Source organism: Pinus tabuliformis, chromosome 5_2, assembly GCF_031772625.1.
Source record: "Pinus tabuliformis cultivar Carrire ecotype Pingquan chromosome 5_2, CPIR1, whole genome shotgun sequence".
Lineage (NCBI taxonomy): Eukaryota > Viridiplantae > Streptophyta > Pinopsida > Pinales > Pinaceae > Pinus > Pinus tabuliformis.
Genome location: NC_142306.1, coordinates 634,211,602 through 634,236,798, shown reverse-complemented (window position 1 = coordinate 634,236,798; position 25,197 = coordinate 634,211,602). Strand labels below are relative to the sequence as shown.

At 37.3% G+C, this 25,197-nt stretch overlaps 1 pseudogene; it reads right to left on the bottom strand.

Annotated features, from left to right (window-relative positions):
• Positions 1-2,838: 2,838 nt before the first annotated feature.
• LOC149160638 (nucleobase-ascorbate transporter 6-like) overlaps positions 2,839-25,197 on the bottom strand; it is a 37,744-nt pseudogene continuing 15,385 nt past the window's right edge.

The window sequence follows — 25,197 nt, the reverse complement described above, 5'->3', positions numbered from 1 at the left end:
CTGGTAACTTTTGTTCCTTTATGTGTACTGCATATACATATCATTTGTCATTGTTTCTCCTTTTCTTCATATAGGATTTTAGAAGAAAAAGCATAGAATTGATACTTCTATTAGTCTGAAAAGTCAAGGAATTAACTCATATTTCAGTCTATTCATATGTAATGGGCCTTATCTGTTTTTAATACAATCTCGCTTGGTAAAATTATATTGATAATTCATTGGTTTTACTTTCAAAAACTTGAAAGAATTTGAAGAGAAAATATAAAATTACTTTATGGGATTTGATCCCAAAATCACTTATTTGTAAATACATACTCAATGAAATGTTATTTCGTTGAAACCCTGCACAAATGTTTGATATAAGAAAATAAGCCCAAAAGGTTGAAAGGCTACAACTAAAACTATAATCAACACCCCCGTAATTCCTAATCATTGACAAAATCAAGAAAAAGAAAAAAAAAACACATTCATGATAGCAAAGTTACGAACCTTTCATAGTTTGTCATCAAGCATTGCAGAGTACATAATGAAATAGATCAGCTACCTGATTAACAAATAAGCCTTGTAGAATTTTGATAAAAAAAATTACTTTGATTTTCAAAATTAAGCAAATAATAAAGGATAAAAAAATTATATATGTCCAAGTCATGTAGAAGATTAATTATTGGTAGGGTTGCTTTGTTCCTATATACTGAAGTTTGAGGTTTATGGTATGTTTTGTTTGACAATATATATTATATACTATTACGTTTGTTCCAATTACCTTTTAATTTTTATGTTATATGTGTAGTTGCAATAAAAAATAATAGTATTTTTTAAGTGGAAAGATGCATTGTTGTTGGAGGACTGACTCTAGGGCTGTAATGGGTAAAAAAAACAGTTGCCAGAGGGAGAACTTATTCCACAGATTTGTATATAAAAATTGAGTTTTTTTTATGCCACATGTACAATACTCTACACCAAATAGCCCCCAAAGAGAGGAATACCTCCATAAACATTGGAAACAAAGGGCTTCAATGCTTAATATCCATCTTCCAAAGGCGCTTCAAGGATAAATAATTCTGCAAGAAACACTTTCAAATATGTGTGGGGCCCCAAAGTGGGTACTCCAACCTTCGTAGGCCATTCTTGCATCTTCCTCCAAATGGTACATTCCCCCAGCAATTGAGCAAACAAGTAAACCAAAGGACTGACCTTTTCCACCCTATATTTAAAAGAACAAGCATCTTCCTTAAGAAGGCAATTGAGCAAACAAGTAAACCAAGGGATTGACCTTTTCCAGCCTATATTTAAAAGAACAAGCATCTTCCTTAAGAAGTGAACCAATCAACTTATTATGGAATTTATTTCATTGGAGTGCTCCACCTATTGATGTATCTCCATTTGAATAGGTTCCCTTGCACACATCTCCATGTTATTGGTTCAAGGCACTCACACGTGGAGGCTATCTATTCAGATGATATACTAACTATTGAACCCTTTTTTTTGGAATCAACCAATATGGCTGAAGCATCATTGCATCAATTGACGGTACACAAGGATCTAACTTTTTCAGGTTCTAATACTACTACATAACTTATACTTGGTTAGAAAGGTGTAGAAATATTCTACATGTGATGGCCTAGAGATAATAATATAGAGAGAAGATGACCTTCCTTTTACTCTCTTCCACCAACATGTACAATCTCCAAAGCAAACATTCAATCCAAGAATGCTCAGAACTTTCTTAAAAACAAGGTAGATGCAATGGATGTTCAGAATTTCCCTTTGTTGTTATGTTATCAGATAAAGTTTACAACATGGGGATGATCTTGCAACTCTAGCCGCCCCTGTTATATTGGTGGCAACATGTGTGAATGATACCTACCCCCAGGAGAACTACAAATGATTCTGTCATGAAAAACTGAAAAGTGTATACCTAGGATGAAATTAACAATAATAAGGATATCTAATCATGATGCATAAAATGCATAAGGAAAAAATCCCCAATATGTAGAACATAATAAAAAGTATAAAAGAATAGATGAAAATGCCCAAAAGCGATATGTGATACATTGCATGGAATGCCATTTGAAAAGTCGTACTATAGTTTTCGTTTCTTTTCCAATGTCATTTCATTTTTGCTGCAATAATTTCCATGCACTCATTTTGGAAGAAAATCATGAAGCTAAAGTTAATGGTAATCCTAAAGTGCCCTGTCAATAGGAGTTGAAGTCTTTATTTCATAGGCAAACAACATTTACCAAAAAAAAATATTTATATTTTAAACATGTGCTATGAATAACTAATAATTCTCACATTATGCGTGGAGAATATCATAAAGCAATTGTACTGCTAGTTCCTACTAATGCCTTTGCAAGGGGGCTTAAGATATCATTACTATAAAATGACTCTCTATGACTCTCGAGTTCCAGATAAATGCTCATTGGCTCAATTTGAAGCACCAACAACAAAAAGATTCTATTGCATCTTCAAAAGTACTTACAAAAATAAACTACTCTATGCACAACATGCCTCTTTTGAATTGGAGTCAAGATAGCATATTGACCACGCTGAGAGTCTGAAATGTACTTTTCCTTTTCATTATTCTCCTTTTGCTGCTTGCCAAGAGCGGTGATCTTGAAGTGCTCTGAAAATGATTGACCAGGGCACAGAGGCATCCATTTGAGATAATTCTTGAAAGAAGTTCCCTATCAAAGTGATAGATATAAAATATAGACATCTTAGATTTCACACTGTGAAGTTGTCTCTTTTTGAATTGAAGACACTAATTATTCTCCAAATGCACCAAGGCTATTGATAAAACAGAGACCCCACCTCTAAAATAGAGTTTCATCCTTAGACAAATGGGAAAAACTTGGTAAGGTTGAAAGGGAGAGCATAAAACTCTTCACTTCTAGGATCGGTTTTGAATGAAAGGAACTTATCCCACCAACGATGGCCTCTGTCTTTCCTTGTTGAACTCTCCCCCATATGTAGAGTGTTATCCAAAAACAATGCTACGCTGCCAGCAACTAAAGGTGGTGACGAGAAAATCACATTGATAATGTCATTGAACTGTTAAAAAAGCCATTCAAAAATGTTTAAAGTTAAAAACATTGAAAATTTGAAGAATGAAGGGAATGTTGCCACAACGAACTGCTAGCTAAAAAATTTCAATTTAGTCCCTGAAATAAGTTGTAAGAACCCTACCCATCGTCCATGAGTGTGGGCTAGACCATGACCAAAAGAAACTGTAAATTCATTGAAGTATTGTGGCACCAATAATCCAAAAAATAGAGAGAAGCCCAAGATGAACTTTGTCCTTAAACTATTTAGACTGCAAAATTGAAGGAAACTGAGACCCTCACTAGCTGCTCATCAAGAATACAAAAAATTTCAGACATGAGGCAAAACCCAAAGAATTATTGTTCTACCCTACAATTTTAAAGCTGCATCGTACAAAATATTTGCCAATATAGGTACCCAATGAATTGTTGTGTTACCCTAATATGTTGAAATTGCATTGTACAAACTAAGTGTTTGCCAATATGAGTTAACCTTAAGGTTTTATGTATACATCCATTATACATTATGTCAACAGCTAAGATACTGCTAGTTGACTGACTTTGCAGCTTATCACATAGGATTTGTGTACACTGTATACGTACCAACATAACCAAAGAGGAGACAGTACACGGCAGCGACAATGGGTGCTGGAATAGAAGCAAAGAATGCTCCAAATTTGCCTGGAACACATTAACATGAAATTAGCAATGAAAAATCCTAGACTAGGGAATAAACCCCAAAATGAGAACAATATCCCAACTTGAGTTGATTATCACCAAGAACAAAGAAGAATATCATAAATCCCGCTAATATCTGGAGCACCCTGCAACTCCCAACTCGTGTCAACCCCAAAAGACTAGCATTCTCACTGCAAATTCCCAAGATAAGACAAATTTCAGAGCTAGTATTGCCAGAAATGGGTCAAGTTGCCTGGTTCTTACACTGATACTGTGGACCCATTTCCAGTTCCAAACATCCCATCCAATAAAATTCAAATTCCCTGTAGAGAGGACCATTACATTCCATCAACGACAATGATACAATCTTCCAATTACCTGAAGCCATAAGTGTGAAAGCAACGAATCCATTTCCTTACTTGCCAACCTATACCACGACTAATGATAGATGGAGGGGGAGGTGTGGCACTTGCAAACCTTGAAATAGCATAGAATGTAGCAGTAGATTGCAAATTTATGAAAGAAAAAAAATAGTAGTCAATACCCAATTTTGTTTTTAAATAGAAGCCCATAGATAACTATCAGAAATGTCAACAAGATAAAGAAAATAAAAGAGAAGAAAGAATACCTGATATATGGCAAGTAGGCAGACCTCAACAAGAGACACAAATGCTGCAGCCATCATTGCAAAAGACTTTCCTCCATGAAAAATAGGTCCTCCCCATTGCAATGGATATGGAACACTTATCCTGCAGAATAATAAAGACCATGCTGAGGCTTTGCATGAGAACGTACTGTATGAAGTGACGTGACAATTAGTATGCATGCTTCTTGTAAGAATGCATACCATTTGGCACCAGTAACTAGTCTAGAACGGTCTGTTCGGCAATGGGCTTGGGTCTTTTGAGGGGTATGCTTGTATGCTCCACCTACAGTGAGAATATGGGCATATGCCCACACAATAGCAAATGCAGTTATGATGGAAAAATGATCAAATAAAGGCTTCTTACGAGTCTTGATATGTCGACCATACTGAAAGGGAGGACAAAAGAGTTTAATCAGTTAGTTTCATTCTGTAACAAATAGTGCCACAATCTTTCCAATTACAAATCATTTAATACAACAGATTTAAAAAAGCATGGAAAGACTAGGAACAAGATATATGATATATATCTAGAGAGATACACTTTAGAAGTTTACACATAATGGTAATTGGTTAATTCCTTACCTGTGAAAAGAAGACCAGTGCAATAAGTTGTGGAAGCCCTATTTCAATGCATTTCCCCACCTGTAAATAATATCACAGTACAACACTTCATTTGACTTTTTTTTCAAAAAAATAAGATATATTTTCAAACAAAACAGAAATTCCAATAGAATAGATATTACAAAATATACATCCAAACATAAATTTGAAGGCAGTTAATATGGATATCCAAACATATGGGTGTTTGGTGGAGAAAAGAAATTCCAAGTTTGATGCGAAAAACCTATCAATCTATTGAAAATTGCAAAACTGGTTTCGATAGGACCTAAAACGTATTATTGTAAATGCAAGTTTATCTGGTTGAAAATTAAAATAAAAACTAAGAGTTGGGCTATTAACTAATAGCTGAATAAAATGACATGATTTTGTTGAAGACATATGAGGTCAATTTTAGTCAGTTAAAGTTCATTAAATTGACAACACTTGAGTCAGGTCATTCTTATGCTAGTCACTAATACCTTTACTGCATGTAAATATTTCTGAAATACATTTGAACCAAATGAAAGGACTTCATCTATGCTAGCTACTAAAGTTAGATAGTGTATTAGTGAAAGTAAAATCGAATCCACTGGATTCAAAAAGATTCAGTAGCTATGCCATTTAGTCATTATAGCTTAAATTTTCACAAGAGAAGTTTCAAAACAAACTCGAAATAATTATTTTCAGAACTTACCATGATCCATTTGTGAAATAGTCCAACTCCGAACACTGCTTGTTACTAATGCGATTAATATTAATAAAGATCGTACATAACATGTGATTGTGTTAAAAATTTAAACCTTAAATATATATTAGACAATATAATTAGGAGTAAATCAGGACTAATCTAAGTCAAACATTTCTGAAACATTTTTTATTCATAATACATTTCCCAAAAACATTTTCTGTTACATCTAGTTTATGCAATATATTTCATCCTGAGTATCTATGTAAAAGCAGCTGTTAACTTCCAACCAAACTATCTGTCTAGAAATCACCTACGATGCAGAAAAGCACATACTGCCTCCATTCAAAAGAAGAGTTTGCAGATATCAAATCAAAATATCTATTGCTTCAAGATAAATGAAAGTCCAACAGATGGACCTTGTTTAATAGAAATAGTCATCAAGCCCGTAATTATCCAAGCAATATGGGTGCTATTCAAGTTAGCTAGCATACTTGAGTAGGTCCTTTTGTTCCAAACCAGTTGTAATTTTGAGTACCCTTCAGCTTTCCATATTAACTAACAAAAATGTTGGACTAGGGCACTCCAGCTTAGGAATTATAGAATCTATACCCATATAACTCAAATGCAATTATGACATTCATTGAAACTTGAAGCATATGAATTCTATTCAAGTAAATAGAAAATTTATTTAATACGGAGTGCAATAGGGATCAACTTCTGAAATAGAATTTGTTTAAGCCAAGTGAACATAACAGAAATGGTGCTCAGTGTCCACTTACCCCCGGGAACCCAAGTTCATAGAGCCCAAGAGCAACAAGAGTTACTAGCGGAACTGCTGAAAGAGGACTCAGATACCTGACACGCACCATGCCATCAAGACAACAAAATCAGGATCTACAGATTGTAAATCCTTAGTACATGTAGAAAATTTGAATGAAATTACTTGAGAAAATGCATAGAGATCAAACCAACCTTAAAACAACAGCCCACAGACCACTGAATCCCAGAATGATTTGCAATGTTTCAACTTCTTGAACCAAGATTGGATCTACTTAAATTTGATCGACTTCTACTTTTGTTATCATATATATGAATACTTCTATCATAAAACTGAGTGTTTGCAAGAGGTTGCATGGATTTCAGGGCGCCCATCTACTAAAATAAGAGTAGAATGGGTACGCAGTAAAGAGATTATTTTGATAAACACATGCCATACAAGTAGGACAACCCATAGTGAGATTAGAATGGAAACTCATACCATACGGGTCGGGCAGATCATAAAGAGACCCAAATTAAAACTAATGCCATAGAGGTGGAGAAAATAGTAAACTAAAGTGGGATTGGAATCGAAACTCATGCCATAAAGGTGAAGCTGACCACAGAGAAACTCAAATTTAAAATTATGCTATAAGAATGGGGCAAACAAAAGATAAATTGGAATTTAAACGTATACCATACAGGAGGGGAAGCCTAAAAAGAGACTAAAACTGAAACTTGTGCCATGCAGATGGACCAAACCATAGAGTGATTGGAATTAAAAATCAAGCCGTAGAGGTGGAGAAGACCAACTAGGGCAACCTAGAAAGAGATTTGAATTGAAAGTTGTGTCATACATTGAGGCGAACCACAAAGAGACTCAAATTGAAATGCATGCCTTACAGGTGAAGCGAACCATAGAAAATTTCATTTGAAACTCATACCATACCAGTGGAGCAAACCACAAAGAAATTGGAAATGAAACTCGTCCATAAAGGTAATTGAATTGAACTGCATGCTATACAGATAGGGCAGAGCACGAAGAGAATGGAAATGGAAATCATGTCACACAGGAGGGGTCAAACCATAGAGAGATTGGAATTGAAACTAATTCCAAATAAGTGTAGCAGGCCAAAGGAAAGTGGAAATGGAACTCGTGCCAGCCAGCAGATGACAGAGAAATTGGAAATGAATTCGTGCAATATAGGTGGAGAGGCCACAATGAAATTTGGATTGTAACTCATGGCATAAAGGACGATAGAGAAATTGGAAACGAATTCATGCAATATAGGTGGAGAAGGCCACAGAGAAATTTGGATTGTAACTATGTCATAAAGGACCTCATTGTCTCAGTATAAAGCATTTAATTAATTAAGTCACAGACAAATTAACTTGGGCATCCTTATCGATTATAGGTTCAGGACATAACATAATTGTAAGTAAACAGAGAAATTATCGAATGCTTGCCGACAAACTGACGGAATTTGTACCTGCAAATAGAGTATACTGAGAATGACAGAATGATTTCTCCCTTTTTGAGAACTGAGAGTATACCGAGAATGACCGAATGATTTCTCTCTTTTTGAGAAACTGAGAAAGAGAAATTAGTCCTTACCTAACTTAATGAAATGGAGGAAAAAAAGTATACGAACATCCTTTGGTACGTTCAATTTTTTTGTCCTACATTTCCTCTCATCACCCCCAAAGTCTCTGCAAAAATTTTAAGCACTGCCTTAAAATAAATTGATGGATAAACAGATATAGAAATGAACGAGAAAATATAAGACAAATACAGAAACCGAAGCTTCACGTCTCATATTCTCCGTCCATGGCGAACCTTTCTTCACCTGTTAGCAATTTTTTTAAGCAGGTCAAAACGATTAAGCAAGAACGGCCAAATAATCTAAATGCAATCTCTACGGCGAAAGCCCTTGGTATTTTCCATGTCTTCACTGTGAAATCGAAACAATGAATAAAAATTGTCTGGGAAGTACAGAAAATACCAAACCATTCATCATCAACCTGGACTGAAATGCGATAAAGGGGAGATGAGTTCGGGGTTTCCAAGCCTCACTATGCTGATTTTCCTCCACTGCTAAAATCACTAAGGGAGCAACAAAATGTTCTGTATGTTGTTGCGGTTTTGGAGAGCGAGAAGAACTGGACATAGCATAACAAGGGAGATGGTCCTCTATGACATAAATATTATAGCCAGATGTCAAAAAAATATCTTTTGAGGCTATATTTCAAACAGAAAAGCATTTACCAGATGTCAATCAGAAAATGAAAAAGTAGATGACTAAACTCATTCAGAGGAAGGCCTATCGGCCTAAAAATGTCAGGCTAAATTGGAGATCCTAATACTAGAAGTTCAAGCTAAATTGGAGACCCTAATATTAGAGTTGCTAACCTAAAGTGAATAACCTAATACTAAAGTGGAGAGCAATTATATTATTTCTGTTGTTTTCCCCTCAAAATTCCCCTTACTGGTAAAACAAGATTAGGGCATCTGGGCTAGTGATTTTGAACTCACAATTGTGGGTTGATGTAATAGCCCTGGTAAAAAATCCATGTAAAAACTAATAAAGTGATCAGGTGCTCAAGTTTATGCTAAAAAATCAAAGTGTTAGAATTTTGTCAAACTCGGCTTTAGATCGAAGAGCTCACCATTATGAATCCAACATTGTGAACGACACTCAAATCCGAGCTCGTATGCAAAAGTTAGATCAAGTCAAAGTTCAAGTTTGACTTGCCTACATGGCAGGATTAGATGATGTGGCAAAGGTCCCAGTGAATGAGGAGGTGCCAAGTGGCAGGCTTCCATTGGACCTCACATATCGCATATCCTAGCGTAGGCAGGTTGTGATGCAATCTAATCGCAATCGCAGATGGACGAGTATTACGGAAATCAGCCCCCGGGAGGTTGGGTTGTGATGCTATATCACAATCGCATATTGCAGGAAACACAAGTTCCACTGAAGACTGCCACTAGTTCTTCACTGATTGCGATGAGCGATAATACCCTAGGCGTGATATGTTATGTGTTATAATTTATATGTTGTTGGGTCCACAGATACTTTTGATTAATGTTTTCGCGCTGATTGCCGATTGCGAAATGCAATAGTTCCTAGATGTGATATGTTTATGAGCCACAATTTAAGTTCTTGTTGGGTCCACCAATATCGCATCGCACAATCACACATTTCCACCATGTTCACAGACTTTAAGTCACTGGCCCTTTCCGATTGCAATTTGCGATATGACCGACAGGTTATGGCCTGCGGCGTGACCAAATTCTCATTCAGTTAGTGGATTTTGGAGCGAATTTGTGGGATTATGTCGATTTTGGAGCAATTTGTGGAAAAAATAGTGGGAAAAATAAGAGAAGTCATAACTTCTTCAGTTCTCCAAATTGGATGCAAAATGAGGCTAAATAACCATTTTTTAGCATTATGAACTCATTGAGACATGTTTCAGAGGCATTTGAGCATTGTAAACACACTTTTGTTGTAATTTTGAGCATAATAGAGAGGCCCAAGCATTGGAAGTTGGACTAAGGAGACGTCAGCAGGAGGAGGATGAGAGCAACAAGAGTAGATAAAAAGGGACCTATCCAGTTCATGTTTTTATTTCTCCATTCATTATCCTTCTTCATTTCCTCCATTTTTCCACTCATTTAGCTCAGTTTGCAAGGGTTTTGTGTTTTCTATAGGATTCCTTGTGAACCTACATGATTCCCTGAAAACATACAGGATGATCCTATAAGAATTGCAGTGGCTTGGGAATCCAAAAGGAAGTAACCCTAGAGAAAGGGGATGACCTGCCCATGTCAAAAAAATAAACTTATACTTCACCATCTCATCACCATACCTCTCTTCACCATGATCACCCCCACATTCATCCAAAAAAAGTCAGTTTCAAAAAATCACTGTTTTCAAAGAAAAAACACTGAGAAAAGAGGATGAAGATAGAGAACAAGGGGAAAACACCTAAAGTCTATATCTCTCATCCAAAAATCCCTAGACCCCTTCTCTATCCATGCCAACCATCCTCATGCTCCAGAAGTGAAAAATGATTAATTTTTTTTTTAGGGATAGGTAGTTATAAGACATCTTGTAGGAAATCCTGTAGCAGCCTGTCCCACAAAAAAAATAATCACAGGGTGCAGTCAGCTTCAAGCATGGAGATCCAGAGGTCAAAGAAGCTCCTTCAGATATTAGCAGTAGCATCGGGATCATCAGCATCACTATCCAAGTACCTACACATCAAAGAAAAACATCAGAGGACAATAAAAAAAGGAGAAAAGAACATGCAACAAATACACAGCAAAGACTTCACTCTTCGACAAACAACATCAAGGCATCATTACCACATGTATGTATCTCACTTCCACTCTCTTCTTAGCATAATATGATCAAACATGAGAAAGATGTGAAAGAGTTGGTTTTATAAGCAGAAGGTGGCTAGTTAACTTGGCCACCTTCACTTAGTCAATGAGGAGAAGACATTTAGTCTTTACACACGTGGCTGCAGTCAAGTCAAGGAAAAGGAGAGATGAGGTCGAAAGTGGTCAAGCTACGAATGCTTGAAGTGGGAGTTGATTATGAGGTGAGGAGAATGATGATGTGGTAGTGGGACAAACGGTCCAAAAATGGATACTCGTACCTTGGCTGCCAACACACCACCCTACTCAAATCACCCATATGAGGAAATAACCATTGATCCCCATGCATAGAGGCATTCACATTCTCGAGGCTACACACTAGCAAAGTTTTTCTCGATCCTCAAGCAGTCTACAGGAAAGGAATAATTCATTTTTTCCAGCACAGGAGCGCCTACAGGATCCTACAAGAAATCCTACAGGATTCTACAAGATCCTACAAGAGATCCTATAGGATATAGAACAAAACCTACATGATTGGCAATGAGAAGTTTTAAAAGGGAAAAATAGAGGTTGGCTTCATCAAGTAGTGATAAGGAGGTAGTCTCTATACTTTCCCACATTTTCCAAGTAAAAAGAATATAGAAAAGCCTCTAGTTTATTGAAAAAAATTGCAGTCTACGGCAATTGTATACACATAATTTTCATTTAAAATTCCTCATCCATTAAATTTGGTATCAGAAATATACAACCCTCCATCCATCAGACAAAAATGATAGGAGGATTTAATAAGAGGGAGCCCATCAACACAGTGAGGATTCATCAACACCCTCTTGTACTAGAGATATTCACAAGGCACAATTGGATGGGGTTCTTTGAGAAATTGAGGGGATATGATGATGAAGTAGCCAGAGATTTTTCTCTCCCCTCATTCGACTGACTAGGACCCATACCACTGTTGTGGTAAAATACCTCTCTAGAGAAGTTAGTCCTGAAATCATAGGCAGAATCACCACCCTTCCTTTAGGGATGCCTTGGAGAAAGAAGGATAAGGGTAATAGCCAAATTGCAAAGAAGAAATTCTTTATAGAAGGAGAGGGGGCAATGGAAGACAAAAATGGAGTTATAAGAGCAATCCTACCATATCCCTAGAATGAGATGGAGTTATAAGAGCAAGACTACCAGATCCCTAGAATGAGATTAGATATCACCTTATAAAATAAATATCATATGAAGGTAGGTACAATGTGGTATATGGATACCATTTTAGGATTATCCAAGAATTGAGGTTTGGAGCAGACACATCTCCTCAAAGCATACTCAACATACCCTACTTCCTTCTTCAATCAATGATATATATGAGCATTAAGGTGTAGGAAGGAAACCATAAAAAACTAGCCCATCATGGGTTCATTAGACTTATCATAGAAGATTCCCTCCAAAACCTCAGACTCCCTATCACATGGGAAACTTTCAGAGACATGCAGACATAGGAAGACATAAAAGCCCTTGAGTATGAAAAAATCCCCATTGCCAGTGAAAGGGATGAAGAATAAATAGAGAGGGATGAAAAGGAAATAGATGAGGAAGAAGAGGAAGAAAGGAGAAGGAAAGTGATGAAGAGATAGAAGAAGATGCAAAGGAGGAAACTGATGAACAGAGTGAGGAACTAGAGGGAGAAGAAGAAGAGAAAGAAAAGAGTGAAAAGGGAAATGGAAAAGGGGAGGAATCACCTAGGGTGTCCCTAGAACTCACTGATAAAGAGGCAGCCACTACCCTCACTTCCCTTAGTACCCCTATCAAACAAAAAGGGAAGAGACAGAGATAAACTCCATTGTACTTTAGGGCAAGAAAAAGTACAAGAATAAGGCAAGGAAAACCTCAAACTCCCACCAAGGTTCCTATTATCATTGAAGACTCACCAAAACAGCAGGAAAAGATGGCTCCTTTTATGAAAACTCAAGGAGAAGGATCATGAGGACAAGCCTCTCCCGAGTCTCCTATCACTTATGTTAGAAGGCATGTGACTAGATTTGCCTCATCCAAAGGAAAAGGCCTCCTATAGGAGACACATAAGGACCTACATGAAGCATAAGAAATCCTACAGGAAACTTTGCTAAACCTACAAGAAACTCAGAAATTGGGCAAAGAAGGGAGTATACTACAAGAAACAAAGAAGGAGGATCTAGAGTTGAAGGAACATGTCCTCAACCTAAACTTGAATCCTACTACAGGTTCATTGAAGTGGGTAGGGTCATTCCACATAAATTTTCCATCCCATTATTCTTTGAGCTTGAGAAAGAAAGGGAAAGAACACATAGATGGATGAAAATTGCCAAACACAAAGGAGTGGAGGACATAGGTCACATGGAGGAAAAAGTTAAAGAGATGGGCAGAGAACTGAGTAGCTTGAGGGACAGAGAGGCAATGACGAAAGCTTAGTTTGAGGTAGAAAATGCATGGTTAAAGGGACAACTACTAGAGAGAGAGAATCAATTGGCATTCATGGCTAGTCTACCCTTAGAGGAAATCCAGTGCAGGATGCCAGCTAAGTCCTATGCATTGTACCTTAAGGAACAATGGCCGTAGTTGCATATCAAGACTTTAGCACAGCGAGGAACTATGCCCTTCCAGGATTATAGAAAATTCATTGATCTCTGTATCAAGGAACATTGGAGGATAGGGCTAAGATGTCTAAGTTCTACCTACATAACTTAGCCTTGACATATCTAAATGTATGGGACCCTAATTCAAAACTAGGGGACTTACAGTTCATGGCTTTGGCACTATGGATGAACCATGAGGAAGAAAGGGCTGCATAAATGATGAAAATAATGGAAAAGGAAGAAAGAAAACCTCTCATGATAATAGCTAAGAAATCAAATCCAATGGCTGTGATCATTACACATAGCTTGATTGCAAATGACCCTCAACTTGCACCTAGGTACCTTGCTGCCCAAGAGCAAGCAATCACACACTTTTAGGATATGTTCAGGATGTTAGGGGATGATAGCATGCAAGCTTGCCAAATGAGATGGAACACTTTGCCCTACAACTTGAAAATGAGAGAGTACCATTCTCCTCAGAGAATGAGAGAAGCACTGAACAAGACACCCATGTATAAATAAGCTCTCCAAAAACTCAAAGTCAATTGGATTGGCTTGAGACTTAGTCCACCACTGCTCCTAGGTATGTTGGAAGGAAGGATGGAAGAGGAAGAAAGAAAGTAGTGGAAGGAGATAGAAGGGAAGGCAAGATTCTATGCACAGGAAGAGGAAACAAGAACAAAAGCATGGGATGTTAGGGAGGTCACTAGAGCAAGGAAAGACATGGATATTGATTGAGTTTCTCAGAGGATGCACAACACTTTCAGTAGGGGTGATGATGAGCCTCATAATTAGGTAACTATATGGACCTTAATCCACCTCCTAGCTTAGTCCAATCAACTCTTCTCATAATTTATTACATATTTTGATTGTATTTTGCTTAACGAGATGAGTCAAACTGAGATATTATGCCTAGTGGACTAAAATGCATTGATTGCAGGTTTTTGAGAGAAAATCCTGGAAATTTTGGCTAATTAAGAGCTGAAACTTGAATGAGACAAGGAGGAGATATTGTAGGAGGTATATCCTCCTCATTTACTCCTCACTCATTTGAATATTCATCAATCAATCACACTAGGTCGGAGTTACAAGCAGCCAAGTCATGGAGATCAAAAGGCAACTGACCAAGTGACAATTAAAGAGCTAGTTTATCTTGAGTTTGGAAGCTAATTCTCCCTAGATTTAAGGAAGTTGTAGGGGACTTTTGTTGTATAAATAAAGATGCCTAGAGCCTCATTAGTATTCAAATTTTTGCTGTAAAAACACTAGTCATTTTCAAGTTCAAGACTTGTGGAAGACATTGTTATGTAATTTTTTGTTTTGATAATGAGAATGAGCATTTCCTTGATCTAGCACTGAGTTGAATTAGAGGGCTGAAGCTCTTGGGTTAGGGCCCAACCCTAGCAGCAAAGGCTCCTCTTCTTGTATTTTTATGCTTAGATTGATTTCATAGATTAATGGTTGAATTGTCTTTAGAATTATTTCATTGCAAGTAGTTGTAGATTTGATTAGTTTGCTTCCATTTGTGCTTTACTTCAGCAGTAGCTTAGAAGAGATAAAGGAACATCAAAAAGCTATCAGTAGGTGGATTTTGCCTCACTCCTTCCTTCAGGGATCATGGTTTGAGGAAAGAACCCCTATGTAGCCCCAAAAAGACAGAATTCTAGTTTCTCATGGAATTTAGGGTTTTCTGTACTTAGGCCAACATTTGATTAGTTTGCAAGAATAGGATTTAGTTATCATTTCTTCTATATTCAGTCTTAAATTAGATCTCATCAAGGTTTCATATTATTTTGCAAGGTTTTCTCATGCATGAAATAGGCAACTAGCTCATGAAATTTTGTTTTCCTTAGTTAATTGAAATCCTTCTTGTTTACGTGATTTATGGATAAATGTCAATGTTTGATGTAGTGAAGGAGTTCCAGTAGTACATATATATTTCATGATCAACAACATTATCCAAACTTCATCCATCCATGATCATTCCTTTCTTTCACTAAAACCCTCACCTATTTCATCATTTCACATGAATACATCTCCAAGCTTGTTGAGAAAATCCAGCCATCTCCCAACTCTGGTTTTGAGTTCTGAAGTGGTCCTAGGAACTCCTTTGCCTCATTTCATCCACCATCCACCTTCCCTAAGCCTTCCATCACCTTAAACATCCCTCCTTTTTCTCTTGCCTGTATCCTGTAGGAATACAGGGGATCATGTAGGAATTCAGGACATCATGTAGAATGCATTAGGACATCCTGTAGGTTGACCTGTAGTAGCATGTTTTGAGGCCGAATTGTGGGAAATTCCCCTAGGAAGATAGAACAGGGCCCCTACTTGTATCCCAATCCTTCTGACCATTCACCATCATCCTTAAGCGACCTGTCACATCACCAAAAGAAGTTAGCTTTCACACTTTCACACAAAAAAAGGACAAAAAGAAAAACAAAGTTATTTTATTCATTTACATGCACAACAGTAGAATGTTGGATGTTTCAATTTGCATTCCTAGGATAGTAGGATTTCATACATGTTAACTTAAAATTCTTTTGAAGTAGAACCTCTTAGCAGTTAGTTAAAAGAATGGTGTGTTTTAGCATTTCATTTATGTCTTTTCCTTACTACAATAGACAAGATTTCTCTTAGTGTAGATTTCTCTTTTCCTCATTGGTAATCAAGCTTCTTCTAAATCCATATAAGTATAGTTTGAAAAACCTTAGTGGTATATCATCATCTTAGCAGTGACAAAGAGCAGACCCACCACATTTACTTGTGTATACAACACTGTCACCTCCAAGTTTGTATGAACCCTAGGTTGATAAAGTAAAGTTGGTAGCCCCAGGAGTTGCATCATTCTTGCTGCAATGATGGTACTCATCAGATTGAATTGGGCATTTAAGGTGATTTCCACATCTAAGGTCTCGCTGAATGCATCCAACCAAGTAGATGGGCGATGCATCTAGACATGGGCTCGGTTGGCTTCTTTTAAGTTGTTGATGAAACACCAAAGTATAAGTCACCTCCTAGACCGTTAGTTTGGATGGAAAATTGCTCAAAGGCTACAATGTAATCCTTTACTGTACTTGTTTGCTAGAGCTTAGTGAGATGGCCTAAAAAATTAGATTCCCAGTCAAAGCGATCACATATGGATTTTGAGAACATCTGATAAGTTATTTTTCCTTGATAACATCTCTTATGCCAGTGCCACCATTTCCATCTCTCTTGGTCCAACTAAAGGGATCCCACATGTATTTTAGTTTCATCTTTGCAAATATGATTAAAGGATAAATATTGTTCCATTTGTGCTACACATACTACAGGGTTAGAGCCATCAAATTTGTACATTTCTAACTTGGTTGTCCGATGTTTGGAATGGTGGTGATTTCCATGGAAGTGAATGTGATGGCTAGATTCTCCTTCTATGTGTGCATCAACACTAGGCTCCTCCTGATGAGACTTTGTCATAAGGTCTGTTAATCGTGAGAGTTGTTCATATTGTCCTAGAATTCTTCGAACTTTTTTTCAAGGAATTTGACCCTCTCATAAGTCATAACTTGAGATTTGGTACATAGAATACACCACCCTGGTCAATTATTTAAGATTAGTCTTCTTGGAAAGAGGGTGAGCTCGACAGTCTAATGACGTGGATCACTTGAAGTCATGTCAAAAAAAAAATTTGGGACCACTGGAAAATTGGGGTCTTACAAGTGAATGGTACCACTATGACCATCTCGTCGTCTTGAAGTTGACGGGATAAGTTTCTTGCAAGCATACGGGGATGGTTCCAAACTCTTTTTTTTTTAACTCTAAAAGGAGTTTTACTCCCCGCTGATCAATACTGCAGTGAATGAAATCAAAAAGCTTGACACTGCCCAATGTCATATGAAAATCGGGCTTTGACTGTAGTAACTGAAACCCCAAAGTCTTTGGCTTTCCGAATGTGCTGCGACAATTTGATATGGGCTATGGCGGCCAAAACTCTTACTGCACAAGTAATCTGATAAGCACTGTGAAAATCCAAACTACTGAATCTGAGTTGTGCGACGATGAAAAAACCCCAAATGATGGATCTACTATGGAAGATAAGGTAGAGGGCGATCTTCAAATAATAGAGGGAACTATGGTAAAAAAGGAGTGTTAGGTTCTACAAATCACGATATATGTAGGGGTAGATAGTACTCGACCCAATCTTTTAGGGTGCTAACTAAGGAGTATTGACCATAACCGTAGTTGTACTACCCAACTACCCTATTGTACATGCGAGTAATCTCCCCGAGTGTTGTTCTTAGTGTACTATAACAGCTAGATGGTTGAGAACTTATCTAAGGTTAGGTTTTAGGTGAGCCTAGGAGGCTTCCAATATACCCGAGGGTATGTGGAAGTGCAGTCCATGTGCGGTTCTTTCTAATGTGCTACTAATGAAATGTATACCCACAGGGGTTACAAGGGAGTCCAATAAGCGTGAACACCTCTTGTAGTTCCTGTGTGCATGCTTCCCCTCATCAAATCCGTAAGTTTATGAACTGAATGACAGATCCCATGGTTTAAAGATGCTGGAACACATCTCTAGCCTAAACAAAATACTGTTAAAATTGGAGGCATAACTAGCCCTGGAAAGTGCTCTGATACCACTTGTTATGCCATTGAATTGCGAGAAATCCAAAATACCATAAATACAAAGAAATATAGCCCAGAACACATAATTATCACATGAAATGAGAAAAAATGCAAAGTATTTTATTATTCATAAACCAATTAAATGTTCACTTGCCTCTTCGAGGGGGAAAACTACAGCAAATCAGAGCTCAATTACAATAATACTTGATCATATTTCCCTTACTAAATTAGACTATTTATAGCTAAATGACATCCAAAACCATAACTACTAGTGATCGCTTGCATAACAAGGTTTAAGCACTTTATTTGTTAACTATGGCGTGTATACAACTAACTGTGGTCCCTTTTCTCTGATGCGGGTCAATCACTTACAATTATGAATACCAGCTTTATTGACTCTCTAACTAACTATGACTCTGACTCGGCCCATTGGGCTTAGTGAATAAATAAAGGGGTTAGTGTTGGACCCCAACATTTCCTCTGTGGATACTATTCACACTTTTGTTGAAAAGCCCACTTGTCTTTTTAGTTAGAGTCATTGGGTGGCCAACACTTAGTAAAGATATTATCCATTGCAAAAGGTTAAAAGATGGTTGTTGCGCATTTTTTTAAAGACATACCATTGAAAACATTCTTAGGGATGAAAAGTTGCAGTCTTTAAGGAAAACATAATTTCGAGGGTGCATAGTTGTAGCCTTGAAGGAATGTATAATGTCCGAGTACTCCATTCTCTTTACTTCTTCCATATATTAGAAAAGGGCCATATTTGGAGGAAAATGTATACTCAAGAATGCAACTCTAAACATGTAAGACACCATAAAGTGAACTTCCATCTCATTTTTCTCTACGAGATGACGTATAACATTATTTAATGCCATATAGCTGACTGCATCTAGCAATTACAAGGATGGCGTGAGAAAATGGTTTTGGTTTTGCATGTAGATGTGAATTCAACCTCCACGAGTCATGCATTCATTCTCCATGCATTATATATATATATATATATATATATATATATATATATATATATATATATATATATATGATCGTGTTTGTAACAACCCCGAGTTAAAAGTTCATGTAATAAAGTTAATAAAGGCAAAATAAGACCAAGGCCATGGGACACTTATTCCAAGATGAATGTTGAGTAAAACATCCTAGTGGGTGTTCATTTGGTTTATTATGGCTAAGGGACATTGGAAAAGGCAATGGGAAATTATTTGAAAAGGTAAGAGGCATTAATTGGAATTTTATTTATGAAAATAAATGAAATTAACAGAAAACGAAGGTGAAAGGTCACATGTTGCATGTGAGTAGGAAATTGAAGGAAAATAATGGAAATTGAATGAAATAGAGGCCTCATTAATAAAAAGGCTTCTGAGGATCAGTTCACAACCTTTTGTCAGTTCAATTTTGAAGCTCTCTCTCTATTCTCTTTACTCTCTCATACTCTTGCACACTTAGATCATTCTTGGAGCACTCTAGCTTTGGAGAAAGGAAGACAAATGAAGGACAAGGAAGTAAAGGGAAACAAAGATCAAGAAAGGAAGAGATGGATCAATTGGATCAATAGGATTACTTTCAAGTATCGAGTTTCATGTATGATTTCCTTTCTCGTTTTTCCATGCATGGTACATGCATGTGCGCATTTGTTTCTCTTGCTGTCATTGGCATGGGTTTCTCTAGGTTTGAAAATGGTTTCATCCCTGCCTTTCCTTTTCTAGATAGACATGTTTTGATGGGGTTCTTTTACTTGGTTGAGCTGGATTTCCGGATGGTTTCGAAACTGAGTGGGGTGGTCTCACAAAAATTCCCAAAGGCCTAGGAGTCTCTTGACCAATAATTATAGGATACATGGTAAATCTTGAGGGTGGAGTCATGTAAGTTCCTAACGATTTAGGTGGATATATCCAGAGGAACCCATGCTTTCTTAGGGCCTAGTGATCCTTTGGCTAGTATATGGCGGGATTGTGGTAAAGCATCTAGTGTATGTTCCTTTGTTTGGGCCTAGGAATCTCTTAAATGGTAATGGTGGGATACATGGTAAATCCTAGTTGCATAGATGAGAGTTTCGGGCCTAGGAATCCCTTGAGCGGTAATGGAGGGATACACATTAAAGCTTGAGAAGCCCTAGTCGGTTTTTTTATGAGCCCCACATTCATGCTTGGAATATGGCACGTGGATGATTGGCTGAAAGAAAGATTTGGTTCAACCGAATCTATGGTTGGGTGGCACGTGGAAGTCCCTAACTTGGTTGGATTTTGCATATTTTAATAAGAGCTCTCTTTCCCTTGTACTTCATGAGTAAACGTACCTTCTGTCATGTGGATTTTATGGTTGTTTTATCATTGTTTATGGTTATATGCTAGTTATAAACATGGTTTTATGACAGACTTCAGTTATGGCTCTCATCATGTTTTGATTAGTAAATAATGATTAATGAATGTATGACCTAATAGATGATAATGTAGCTATTTTGAGAGGGCATCAAACCATCTTGAAGAATTTTAGGTAAGTATGAGGCCCCTATTTTCAGATGTGTATTTATAACCTATACACTACATGTTCATGATGTGTTTGACGAAATTCCTATCATGGTTAGGATGGGTTAGGCTAGGTCCTTGTTTAAGTTTTGCATTAGAGGCCTTCTATTCTTGTTATTTATCACTTCTAAGTGTTTCATCAAGTTATAGGTTGAGGTCTAGATCCTATCCCTAAAAATGTGTCTTAGATCTCGCGGATGCTGGCATTGAATTGTCTGAAAGAGACTGCAGTCGTTGGGAAGTAGGCCTGTGGGAGTGACTAGAGGGTTTTATTCACATGGAGGCCTTTTCATGGGAGTGACTAGGGGTTTAGTTTAGTGAAAAGCTAAGCTAACTCAGGGTTTCGATACCTGGGGTGGTTGGTTAGCTCCTGCTAGTCTTGTAGCACCTGAGGGAGGTATGTAAAGTTTTGGTTCATCGGTTCTACTTCCTTAACTGCAATTAGGGAGTTGAATCATATCATAGGGACTCTTCGTCACATATTTATCCCAATGGACTGGTAAGCTTGGGTTAGTGTGGGAGGACGGTGTTACTGTGTTAATGCATGATAATGACAGTGGCATGGTGGAATCTCAATTACAAGAGTTTTTCTTTGGAAACAAAGCCACAGGGGAAATAGTTGGAAGAGTGTAGGATATTTATACATTGGAAAGAGTAGAGCAGAAGATATCTTCGACATTGTTGTTTATGGCTTGGAGACTTGGCCTTGATGTAATATATCCTAAAACTAATATGGTAAGCAGTGACATAGACTTATTCTATGTGTTCTCACCTTTCCTATGTCATTCCACCTGCCAATTGCACAATATGTTGGGAAATGGTACATGTTTTCTTGAGACGTTGAAATCTAGGTCCAAAAGGTGTTTTGCCACATGAATGGTATTGCAAAATTATATTTTATTGGCAACATTTTCTATATGTTGATGTACCTCATGCACCGAAAACATTGCTAGCTATCATTATATAGAAATATGAGAGGTGACTATTATAGACATTCCACATTAAGTTTCAAGAAAAACTGATGATGCCATTAGTGAAGTAGCTAATCTGTCAAAATAAAGATAAAACTCATTGGATTTTATCATAGAATACTGTAGAGTAACTCACTTAAAGAGTCTAAAGATATCAACAAACTCTCTACCTAGAACCTTTCCTTGCATGCATAATCGACGAAGAACATAGTAAAATTCAACAAAAAATGATCATCGCTCACAAGTGCACAACCAAAAAATAACGAGCTTATGCTTTCATTTGCAATAGGTTTAGATTTAAGATTTTTAATTGGAAAAAACAAGGATGGATTCAGAATGGCAGAAATTGAAAAAGAGAACAACTTGCAACACTACTGCAAAGGACTGTGCTTCTCCTCAAACATACATATAATGCATGAAAAAGGGTTCAATTTAAAAAAATCCTAAAGCAAAATAATATGAAGCTTTGGGAGATATGATTGGGAGTGAATACTTAATACATGCCTATGGGCCTATATATTTCTTTCTGTAGAAATTGTGACACGTTGATCAAGTTTTAGTATTGTTGTTCATTCCTATTTCTTAGGCCCACGCTCTCCTAGTCTGGTGTGGAAATTGGATTTCTTGTTTTTTAGGTATTGGATTTTGTGCTCTCTCTCTTCTAGTAGGAAATGCACACTGGAGAATTGTTTGCAACATTGGTAGTGGACCAACAAATGCTTGAATTTCCTCAGTTGTAGCTATGGTCTTCATACGATCCAATAATAAAAGTTGATGATGATTTTGGTATGTTAAATGTGGTCATCAACAACAATAGGGACACATACTTTGAGACCTAAATCATAAATTTAATAGTGACCTATTGATGAAAGTGATGGCTAATTTATTTCCCGATAGTGCATGATAACCTCAATAAATCTGTTATTTTTTTTACTAATTTCTTCAATACTAAAGGATTGCTCTTATGCTCAAAAGGAGAAATAATTTTGTGTTGTACCATAATATGTTGTGATATTGAGTTGGCAAGGAAAGTGATTTACTGAAGCTTGTGATCTTTATTGTACCCATTTCCGTTGATGTCAAAGGGGGAGGTAGGCAAAGGAGAGGATCACAGTGTTTCCATCAATGCCAAAGGTGTTGGGTATGAAGCATGATTATTTAGAGGTCTTTGTTTCAGTCGGATGTATACCCCAGGAAGTTTGTACACCCCTCCAGGTGGGGGGGTGTGGGGGGGACTTGGCTGTGGGGTCTGGGGGCCAGCGGTCCCCTGGCGGGGGTTTCGGGGGCACCGCTCCCGAAGCTAAAAACAAATGTAAAATTGCCTTGTAAAAGTATAGTAATTTGTAGTCAATCTGGACCGTTCATTAGGCGAATGATTTGATGGTAGAACTTATGTTTAGTTTAGGGTTTTTTGCCCTGGAAGGCAAACCCTCTCTTTGTATGACGGCATTTTAATGAGGCTGTGTAATAGATGTGTATTCTCCAAGCGAGAAACAGAGAGGTGAGATTGTGAGAGAAAACAAAGGATATTACAGTGGATTTGTTGTAGGTTGTGTCTCTTCATTTTGCTGGATAATAGAAAGGAAGGACTGGCTGTTCGGGATGGACGTAGCCCAAACTAAGTGAACCACGTATATCTGTGTCTCTCTGGTTTTATGCATTTTCTGTGTTTATATTTATGCAATATTCTATGTCTTCCATTGCTCTGTAATATATAATTTTCTAACAACCGGTATCAGATCCGAACGTCTATTTGGCTAATAAGCTCACAGGAAAGAAGGGTTCCTCGTTCAAATGGGCGCAATGGTGGAATATGGTAAGTTTAGGGTCGAGAAATTTAATGGCCAAAACTTCTCGCTGTGGAAGATGCAGATGGAAGATTATCTGTATTAGAAAGATCTGTACCTACCATTGGGCAGAAAAACAAATATGCCGACGGGTATGATAGATGAAGAATGGAACCTTCTCGATCGAAAGGCACTCAGAATAGTACAGTTGTGCCTCGCAGCGTCGGTCGCCTTCAACATTGCGAAGGAAATAATGACAGAGGGTTTGATTAAGGCGTTGGCGAAACTATATGAAAAACCCTCGGCCTCAAACAAGTATTTCTTATGAAACAATTATTTAATATGAAGATGTCAGAAGGTGGATCTGTTGCAAACCATTTAAATGACTTTAATACTGTTACAAGTCAGTTAAGTTCTATAGGGGAAAACTTTTATGATGAAGTTAGAACTCCTTTATTCTTGTGCTCATTGTGAGAAAGTTGGAATGGTTTAGTCATGGTCATTAGTAACTCCGTTTCTAGATCTAGTACTTTAAAGTTTGATGATGTTGTCAGTGCTATCCTTAGCGAGGAAATGCGACGGAAAAGCTCCGGTGAGATATCAGGTAATGCTTTAAGTGCAGAGTCTAGGCGAAGAAAAATGGAAAGAGGAAAGAGCTCATGATATTGCAGTAAGTCAAGGAAAGGCAGATCCAAGTCTAGATCGGGGATAGTGTTCTAGAAATGCGGAAAGGAAGGACACCTAAAGAAAGACTGTAGGTCTCGGAAGGGAAAAGAGGAGATGCACATCAAGAAAACAATCATGAAGAAAATGTGATAGGTGAGGTTTTACAGGATGCTTTGATTCTTTCTTTCGAAAATATTACTGATTCCTGGGTGGTAAATTTAGGGGGCTCATTCCATGCCACACCTGATAAGAAATATTTTCATGACTATGTTCAAGGATATTTTGGACAACTCCATTTGGGTGATGATAAACCCTATAAAATTGTTGGAATGGGTAAGGTTATTGTAAAATAGTAGAATGGAAACAAATGGATACTAAAGGAGTTAAGGCATGTTCCAGATCTGAAGAAAAATCTTATTTCAACAGGGCAGTTAGGCGGTGAAGGTTGTGTGACAACTTTCATAGATAAATCTTGGAAGGTCACCAAGGGAACCCTCGTAATAGCAAAAGGTGAAAAGGTTGGTACATTTTATTTATGCAATGGTATTTCTAAATCTTTTAATGCTTTAACTTCCAAAGGAGTAGATGCGGCATTATGGCATCATAGGCTCAGACACATGAGTGAGAAGGGGATGAAGATTCTTCACTCAAGGAATTTGTTGCTGGGTTTGAAGAATGTTGATTTGGATTTTTGTGAGAATTGCATTTATGGAAAAGAGAAGAGAGTCAAATTTCTCAGAGTTGGGAAAGAAAAGAAGAGCGAAAAATTAGAGCTTGTGCATACAGATGTATGGGGACCTGCTCAGGTATCATCTCTTGGTGGATATTGTTATTATGTTACTTTTATTAATGATGCAACTAGAAAAACTTGGATTTATTGTATTAAGAATAAATTTGATGTATTTGATACTTTTAAGAAATGGAAAAATTTGGTTGAGATTGAGATAGGAAAGAAATTGAAGTGTCTCAGATCAGACAATGGAGGTGAATATTGCAGCAAAGAGTTTGATAGGTACTGTTTAGAGCATGGAATTCGCAGAGAGAAGACAGTTCCAAGAACACCACAAGAAAATGGTGTCTCAAAAAGGATGAATAGAATAATCATGGAGCGTGCAAGGTGCATGAGATAGCATGCAGGATTGCCTTTACAATTTTGGGCAGATGTTGTAGATACTGCTATTTATTTAATAAACATAGGGCCTTCAAGTTCCTTGGAC